We start from the raw sequence: 8,864 nt of genomic DNA on the forward strand, positions 1-8,864 counted from the left end.
CCTGGGCTTTCAGTAGCTTCTTCTTGACCATAGCCAAGACAACATCACGAGTAGAAAGGTCGTAATCCACTGCTTGAATGTGAGTAGACCCTGCAATGTAAGTAGGCAGAGATGGTGGGCAGCGACCGTAAACAATCTCAAATGGAGAGAAGCCTGTTGTAGAATGTATAGATGTGTTATAATGCCATTCGGACCAGTGAAGGAATTGTCCCCATCGTCTTGGTTCCTCATGAACGAAACAATGTAAGTACTGCTGCAATGATTTGTTCACAATTTCAGTCTAGCCGTCGCTTTGAGGGTGGTACGTCGTCGACATCCGGAGTTTGGTGCCATTGAGACTAAACAATTCTTGCCAAAAGTGACTCAAGAATATAGGATCGCGACCAGAAACCATACTTCTTGGCATTCTGTGGAGTTTGCAAACCATTTTTGCAAATAAATCCGCAACTTTGGTAGCAGTAAATCCAGTTTGCAGCATGCCAAAATGTGCTGCCTTGGACAAGCGATCCACCACCACGAGAATAACGGTGAAGTTTTAGAAAGAAGGGAGCCCAACGACAAAATCAAGAGAGATGTCTTCCCAAACTCGTTCCAGTATTGGTAGCGGATTTAGCAACCCATAAGGCGCAATAGCAAGGTGTTTCGTTTGCTGGCAGACAGAGCAAGAGTTAACAAAATCAGTGATGTCTTGTTTTAAATTTGGCCAAAAGACGTTCTCCTTATATCGCCCATATGTTTTAGCTATCCCACTATGACCCCCTAAGGGTGAAGAATGAAACTCATCAAGCAGAAGCTATTTGAAAGAGGAAGTGGGTGGAATGTAAAGGCGCCCTTTGAAGAAGAGTAACTCCTCAAAAACCTGGAAGTGAAGGTGTGAGGAAGGATCTTGCTTGACTGCATCGACTAACTTCTGTATTTCATCAGTATTGTGAAATTCTTCTTTAAGTTTGTCAAGGAACTCCCAATGGGGAACCGTGATCAACAAGCAATGGGCGCGAGACAACGCATCAGCAACACGGTTTTGTGCTCCCGGTTTATAATGAATTTCATAAGAATAGCCAAGGAGTTTGGCCAAGTAGAATTGCTGCTCTGGGGTTTGTATAATCTGAGTCATAAGCTCCCTCAGGCTTCTCTGATCTGTATGAATGATGAATTTCCGTCCCAACAGGTACGTTCTCCACTTCTTTACTGTAGATGTAATAGCACATAGTTCACGCACATAGGTGGACACATTAAGGAGCTTGGGACAGAACTGCTTGCTGAAGTAACATATAGGGTGTCCTTTTTGAATTAACACAGCTCCCATTCCGGTGCCGGAGGCATCTGTTTCCACTGTAAATTCTTCCTGAAAATTAGGTAGAGCCAATATTGGTGCCTTTGTCATGGCTAGCTTCAAGAAGTCAAAAGCGGCTTGTGCCTTATCTGTCCATATGAATGCTTCTTTTTTAAAAGTTCTGTGAGCGGAGCAGCAATCTACACATATCTTTGAACAAACTTACGATAGAACTCGGTCAAGCCGAGAAACCCTCGTAACTGTTTGACTGTTTTCAGAGTTGGCCAATTAGTCATGGCTGTAATTTTCTCTGGGTCAGGCCCCACCCCGGAAGCTGACACTATATGACCAAGATACTCAATTGAATGTTGCGCCAGAGAACACTTAGATTGTTTCAGAAAAAAATCATTATCCAGCAAGCACTTAAAAACAGTTTCAAGGTGATCCAAAGGATTTTCCAAAGAAGGGCTATAGACAAAGATATCATCAAAGAATACAATCACAAATCGTCGCAAATAAGGCTCAAAAATCATATTCATTGCAGCTTGGAAAGTAGAAGGAGCGTTACAAAGTCCGAATGGCATTACCATGAACTCATAATGTCCTTGGTGTGTACGAAAGGCAGTCTTTGGGATGTCCTCATGGTGCATCCTGACTTGGTGATATCCCGAGCGGAGGTCAAGTTTGGAAAACCATTGCGTTCCATACAGCTCATCCAATAATTCGTCTATCGCAGGAATGGGAAATCGATCCTTCAGTGTAATAGTGTTCAAGGCTCTATAGTCCACACAGAAACGCCAAGAACCATCTTTCTCGCGGACTAACAGCACCAGTGATGAGAAAGCGCTAGAACTGTGTTGAATGATCCCATTTTTTAACATCCCACACTCTTGGTTCTCTATATCTTGTTTCTGAAAATGGGGGTATCGATAAGGTTTAACATTGACCAGATTCGCCCTATCAAGAAGAGGAATGGTGTGATCAACCAATCAGTGAGGCGAAAGTTATTTTGGGACTGCAAAAAGCGAGGAATAACACTCAAGCAACTGAAGAATCCGTGGGTCTGAAGGTGATTCCACCTTAGTAGGTGTGCCAGAGGTAGGAGTTATAATGACCTTCAGAAGTGTGTCGATGGCGTTGGTGGACATAAGACGTTGAAACTGATGCAGAGAAGCTTCTTCTGGAATTGGTTTTGGTTGACCAACCAGATGAATTGGTTGACCGGCGATCCAAAATGTCATAGTAAGTGATTCGTAATCCGTGAGGATATGTCCCAATGTTTTGAGCCATTGGACGCCTAAAACCAATTCTGCCCCACTTAACGGCAAAACAAACAAATCCACTTGAAATTCATGCGAACCCAAAAGAATAGGGGTCTGAGAGCACATCAAGGAGCAATGCAACTCATCACCGTTACCGACCAGAAATTGGAACGATGGAGCTGGACAGAGTGGAAGTCCCAATTGCTTTACCACTCGATCTTGAATGAAGTTGTGAGTGGAGCCACTGTCAATAAGGATAGATATGGGTTTCTGTTGTACTTGGCCCAAGACTCGAAGGGTTTGAGGTATAGTGTGGCCCATAAGGGCATGAAGACTGATTTGTGGAGTTTGGGGCTCAACACTAATTTCTGGGTCGGTGATGGGCCATGGGTAAGAGGCTGCGGTTCGGGTAAAGTTAGGTGTAAGTGGGTAGGGTCACCACCTGAGGGAGAAAAATCGGGTTCAACGATAAGGAGGTGGAACAAACGTTTGCAACGGTGGCCGGTTTGATAGCGTTCGTCACAATTGTAACAAAGTCCCTTCTCACGACGAGCTTGTAACTCCGTTGGAGACAAACGTTTGATGGTTGTTTGTGGTTTGGGTGGGGAAACGGTGAGGGTGGGTTTAAAAGATGAGTTGTGAGATGGATTCAGGGAAGTGGAGGGCTTTGGTGGTGGTGCATAGTATCAGCGACGGTCGAGGAACTTGTCCTCCTGAAGTTTGGCTAAGCTGATGGCTTGTGGGAGGGTTAGAGGTTGAAGTGCTTGAACTTCACGACGGATCTCGGGTTTGAGACCAGAAATGAAGCAGCTCAAGTAAAACGGTGGTGGTAATCCGGAGATTCGGTTGGCTAGTGACTCAAACTGAGTTTGATAATCCTTGACAGTGGTGGTTTGACACAACTTAAACAACGCACCTTTGGGATCTTCATACATGGATGGAGCAAAACGTGATTCCATATCACCTTTGATTTCAAAATTTTATTAAAATTAAGAAAAATTCTGTCTTTTCTATCATGTTATAATTATCTTAGATTTGAAATGATTATTTTAATTTGAAGAGATTTTTTCAATAAGTTAAAATATTTATTTACTATAGTTAATTTTTTTTTTAGCCTTTTTACTTATAGAGCAATTTTATAGAGAATGAACTTAACAATTTATAAATAGAGCAATTTTATAAGGAATTAACATAACAATTTATTTTTTTGTTTAACAACACTCAATTGCAAATAGAACAATTTATCTGTGTGATTACTTCTAAATTTGTACCTATGAGAAAACTAACGACACATTAATTTCATAAATTACAAAGAATAAATTAAATACATTAAAAGAGAAATTAAATTATGATACCAAATTCAGATTCAATATTTGCATGTATGTTGTTGTTTTCCACATCATTTTCTTCATTTTGTGCGTTCTTATTTTCCATATCATTTTTTTCATGTTGTATGTTGTTATTTTCTACATTATTTTCTTCTTCGTATTGTTCAATTTCTATAAGAACACAGAAAAAATAGAAAATCCATATGCAATTAGAAAAAATGAAAACTCAAACGAAAATCACAAAATAACTATAACAAAAATCACACTATAAGTAAGACATATATAAACCAACTAGTAAAGGACCCGTGCGTTATGGTTATATCGATTGCACGGGTCGCGTAAAATCGATATAAGTATTAAATAAATATTATATAGTAATGGTTAAAAAAACGTATATTAATTTATACGAATTAACAGATTCAACTCCAAAATGTCTACGCAAGAGTATGATATAGTGCAAACTATTTTTGAATATGTAGCTTCTCATAGTATTGAAGAGATCATCATTAGTTACCCAGGATAAGTATTCAGTCACTCAATTAAGTTTCCCTCTGTCATTCTTAAGTGTAAATTCTTGAAAAAGATTAAGTTAAGAGAGTGCAACTCGTTTAATGCTAATCCAGAAGGAGGTTTTGAATATTTGGATCTAGTGTACCTGGAAAATATGTTGGCAGAATATTATTTTGAGTTTCCTTGCTTCCTCAAATCCATGGGAAAAACTGGACAAACTTTACCCACTTGACGACTTTAAACATGAATAGTTGTGGCATGAGGTTTACTCAAACTCAATCATTGTATCCGTTTCGGAATTGTTTCAACCTTAAAACCTACAGTTGAGTGAAGTAACTTTTAAGAATGTTAACCTCGTGGATAATGAGTGGGTTACTAGAAGGTTTATCGTATCGGCTCCTCGTCTTATTAACCTCAACTTGTTGTGCAACAAGTTTAGATGCGTCTTTAAAATTCGAGTTGCTCACCTTTTGAAGTTCAATTACATGTATTCCATTTCAGAACTCTTATTTATGTTTAAAGTTATGGATCCACTGAGCATTGAGATTCATCGTGAAAAGGATCCTACTTTGAAAAGGTTGTGTTATCGACAACAAAAAACGTCGCATCAAAAAACGTTGCATGGCATAACTACTTTGCTACGGAGACATCAACAAGAAGGTTGTAGTAAACTATCCTTCTCTAGAATTGAGGTAAATAGAATTCTAACTTTGCCCCTTTAAAAAAAATGAAGTTAAAAAAAAAAGAAAAGTAACTACTCCCTCCGTTTTTTATCATATGTCGTTTTGGAAAAAAAATTATATTTAAATATAAGTCGTTTTGTAATTTCGATGTAGAAATAATTTTTATGTGGTATTCCAATACATTAGTTCAAATTCTCCCATTAAAACTGTGAAATTTTCAAAAAGTCTAACTCTCCATTAAAAATCTAAAAAATTTCTCTCCTAAACTTGAATCTATATATTCTGCAACTTTATATTCATTCTTCCTCTCATAAAAAAAACATTAAAATTATTGGCAATGGAAAATCCTAAAGATTCAACAATAGAAATAGTAGAAGATTCTTTGGATTCTACTATGATTTCCGATAATGAAGATGATGAAGACCTAATATCTCTAGAAATCGTACAAGATTCCATTGATTTAGAGATTGTTGAAGATTCCATGATGACCAAGATGATGAAGATTCTATGGATGAACAAGATGATGAAGATCCCATTGACTTAAACATTCGTCCGAATAATGGGTGGATAGATTTGAACAAATTTCCATACGAGGAAGATGAAACTCCAGAGGAAGCAGAGGGCGTAAAAAAGAATGGAAGAAGTTACGCAAGATTTATCTTTCAAAATTTTATTAAAATTAAGAAAAATTATGTCTTTTCTATCATGTTATAATTATCTTAGATTTGAAGTGATTATTTTGATTTGAAGAGATTTTTCCAATAAGTTAAAATATTTATTTACTATAGTTAATTTTTTTTAGCCTTTTTACTTATAGAGCAATTTTATAGAGAATGAACTTAACAATTTATAAATAGAGCAGTTTTATAAGGAATTAACATAACAATTTATTTTTTTGTTTAACAACACTCAATTGCAAATAGAACAATTTATCTGTGTGATTACTTCTAAATTTGTACCTATGAGAAAACTAACGACACATTAATTTCATAAATTACAAAGAATAAATTAAATACATTAAAAGAGAAATTAAATTATGATACCAAATTCAGATTCAATATTTGCATGTATGTTGTTGTTTTCCACATCATTTTCTTCATTTTATGCGTTCTTATTTTCCATATCATTTTTTTCATGTTGTATGTTGTTATTTTCTACATTATTTTCTTCTTCGTATTGTTCAATTTCTATAAGAACACATAAAAAATAGAAAATCCATATGCAATTAGAAAAAATGAAAACTCAAACGAAAATCACAAAATAACTATAACAAAAATCACACTATAAGTAAGACATATATAAACCAACTAGTAAAGGACCCGTGCGTTATGGTTATATCGATTGCACGGGTCGCGTAAAATCGATATAAGTATTAAATAAATATTATATAGTAATGGTTAAAAAAACGTATATTAATTTATACGAATTAACAGATTCAACTCCAAAATGTCTACGCAAGAGTATGATATAGTGCAAACTATTTTTGAATATGTAGCTTCTCATAGTATTGAAGAGATCATCATTAGTTACCCAGGATAAGTATTCAGTCACTCAATTAAGTTTCCCTCTGTCATTCTTAAGTGTAAATTCTTGAAAAAGATTAAGTTAAGAGAGTGCAACTCGTTTAATGCTAATCCAGAAGGAGGTTTTGAATATTTGGATCTAGTGCACCTGGAAAATATGTTGGCAGAATATTATTTTGAGTTTCCTTGCTTCCTCAAATCCATGGGAAAAACTGGACAAACTTTACCCACTTGACGACTTTAAACATGAATAGTTGTGGCATGAGGTTTACTCAAACTCAATCATTGTATCCGTTTCGGAATTGTTTCAACCTTAAAACCTACAGTTGAGTGAAGTAACTTTTAAGAATGTTAACCTCGTGGATAATGAGTGGGTTACTAGAAGGTTTATCGTATCGGCTCCTCGTCTTATTAACCTCAACTTGTTGTGCAACAAGTTTAGATGCGTCTTTAAAATTCGAGTTGCTCACCTTTTGAAGTTCAATTACATGTATTCCATTTCAGAACTCTTATTTATGTTTAAAGTTGTGGATCCACTGAGCATTGAGATTCATCGTGAAAAGGATCCTACTTTGAAAAGGTTGTGTTATCGACAACAAAAAACGTCGCATCAAAAAACGTTGCATGGCATAACTACTTTGCTACGGAGACATCAACAAGAAGGTTGTAGTAAACTATCCTTCTCTAGAATTGAGGTAAATAGAATTCTAACTTTGCCCCTTTAAAAAAATGAAGTTAAAAAAAAAGAAAAGTAACTACTCCCTCCGTTTTTTATCATATGTCGTTTTGGAAAAAAAATTATATTTAAATATAAGTCGTTTTGTAATTTCAATGTAGAAATAATTTTTATGTGGTATTCCAATACATTAGTTCAAATTCTCCCATTAAAACTGTGAAATTTTCAAAAAGTCTAACTCTCCATTAAAAATCTAAAAAATTTCTCTCCTAAACTTGAATCTATATATTCTGCAACTTTATATTCATTCTTCCTCTCATAAAAAAAACATTAAAATTATTGGCAATGGAAAATCCTAAAGATTCAACAATAGAAATAGTAGAAGATTCTTTGGATTCTAATATGATTTCCGATAATGAAGATGATGAAGACCTAATATCTCTAGAAATCGTACAAGATTCCATTGATTTAGAGATTGTTGAAGATTCCATGATGACCAAGATGATGAAGATTCTATGGATGAACAAGATGATGAAGATCCCATTGACTTAAACATTCGTCCGAATAATGGGTGGATAGATTTGAACAAATTTCCATACGAGGAAGATGAAACTCCAGAGGAAGCAGAGGGCGTAAAAAAGAATGGAAGAAGTTACGCAAGATTTATCTTTCAAAATTTTATTAAAATTAAGAAAAATTCTGTCTTTTCTATCATGTTATAATTATCTTAGATTTGAAATGATTATTTTGATTTGAAGAGATTTTTCCAATAAGTTAAAATATTTATTTACTATAGTTAATTTTTTTAAGCCTTTTTACTTATAGAGCAATTTTATAGAGAATGAACTTAACAATTTATAAATAGAGCAGTTTTATAAGGAATTAACATAACAATTTATTTTTTTGTTTAACAACACTCAATTGCAAATAGAACAATTTATCTGTGTGATTACTTCTAAATTTGTACCTATGAGAAAACTAACGACACATTAATTTCATAAATTACAAAGAATAAATTAAATACATTAAAAGAGAAATTAAATTATGATACCAAATTCAGATTCAATATTTTCATGTATGTTGTTGTTTTCCACATCATTTTCTTTATTTTGTGCGTTGTTATTTTCCATATCATTTTTTTCATGTTGTATGTTGTTATTTTCTACATTATTTTCTTCTTCGTATTGTTCAATTTCTATAAGAACACAGAAAAAATAGAAAATCCATATGCAATTAGAAAAAATGAAAACTCAAACGAAAATCACAAAATAACTATAACAAAAATCACACTATAAGTAAGACATATATAAACCAACTAGTAAAGGACCCGTGCGTTATGGTTATATCGATTGCACGGGTCGCGTAAAATCGATATAAGTATTAAATAAATATTATATAGTAATGGTTAAAAAAACGTATATTAATTTATACGAATTAACAGATTCAACTCCAAAATGTCTACGCAAGAATATGATATAGTGCAAACTATTTTTGAATATGTAGCTTCTCATAGTATTGAAGAGATCATCATTAGTTACCCAGGATAAGTATTCAGTCACTCAATTAAGTTTCCCTCTGTCATTCTTAAGTGTAAATTCTTGAAAAAGAT

This window comes from Vicia villosa, linkage group LG5 (genome assembly GCF_029867415.1).
Source record: "Vicia villosa cultivar HV-30 ecotype Madison, WI linkage group LG5, Vvil1.0, whole genome shotgun sequence".
Lineage (NCBI taxonomy): Eukaryota > Viridiplantae > Streptophyta > Magnoliopsida > Fabales > Fabaceae > Vicia > Vicia villosa.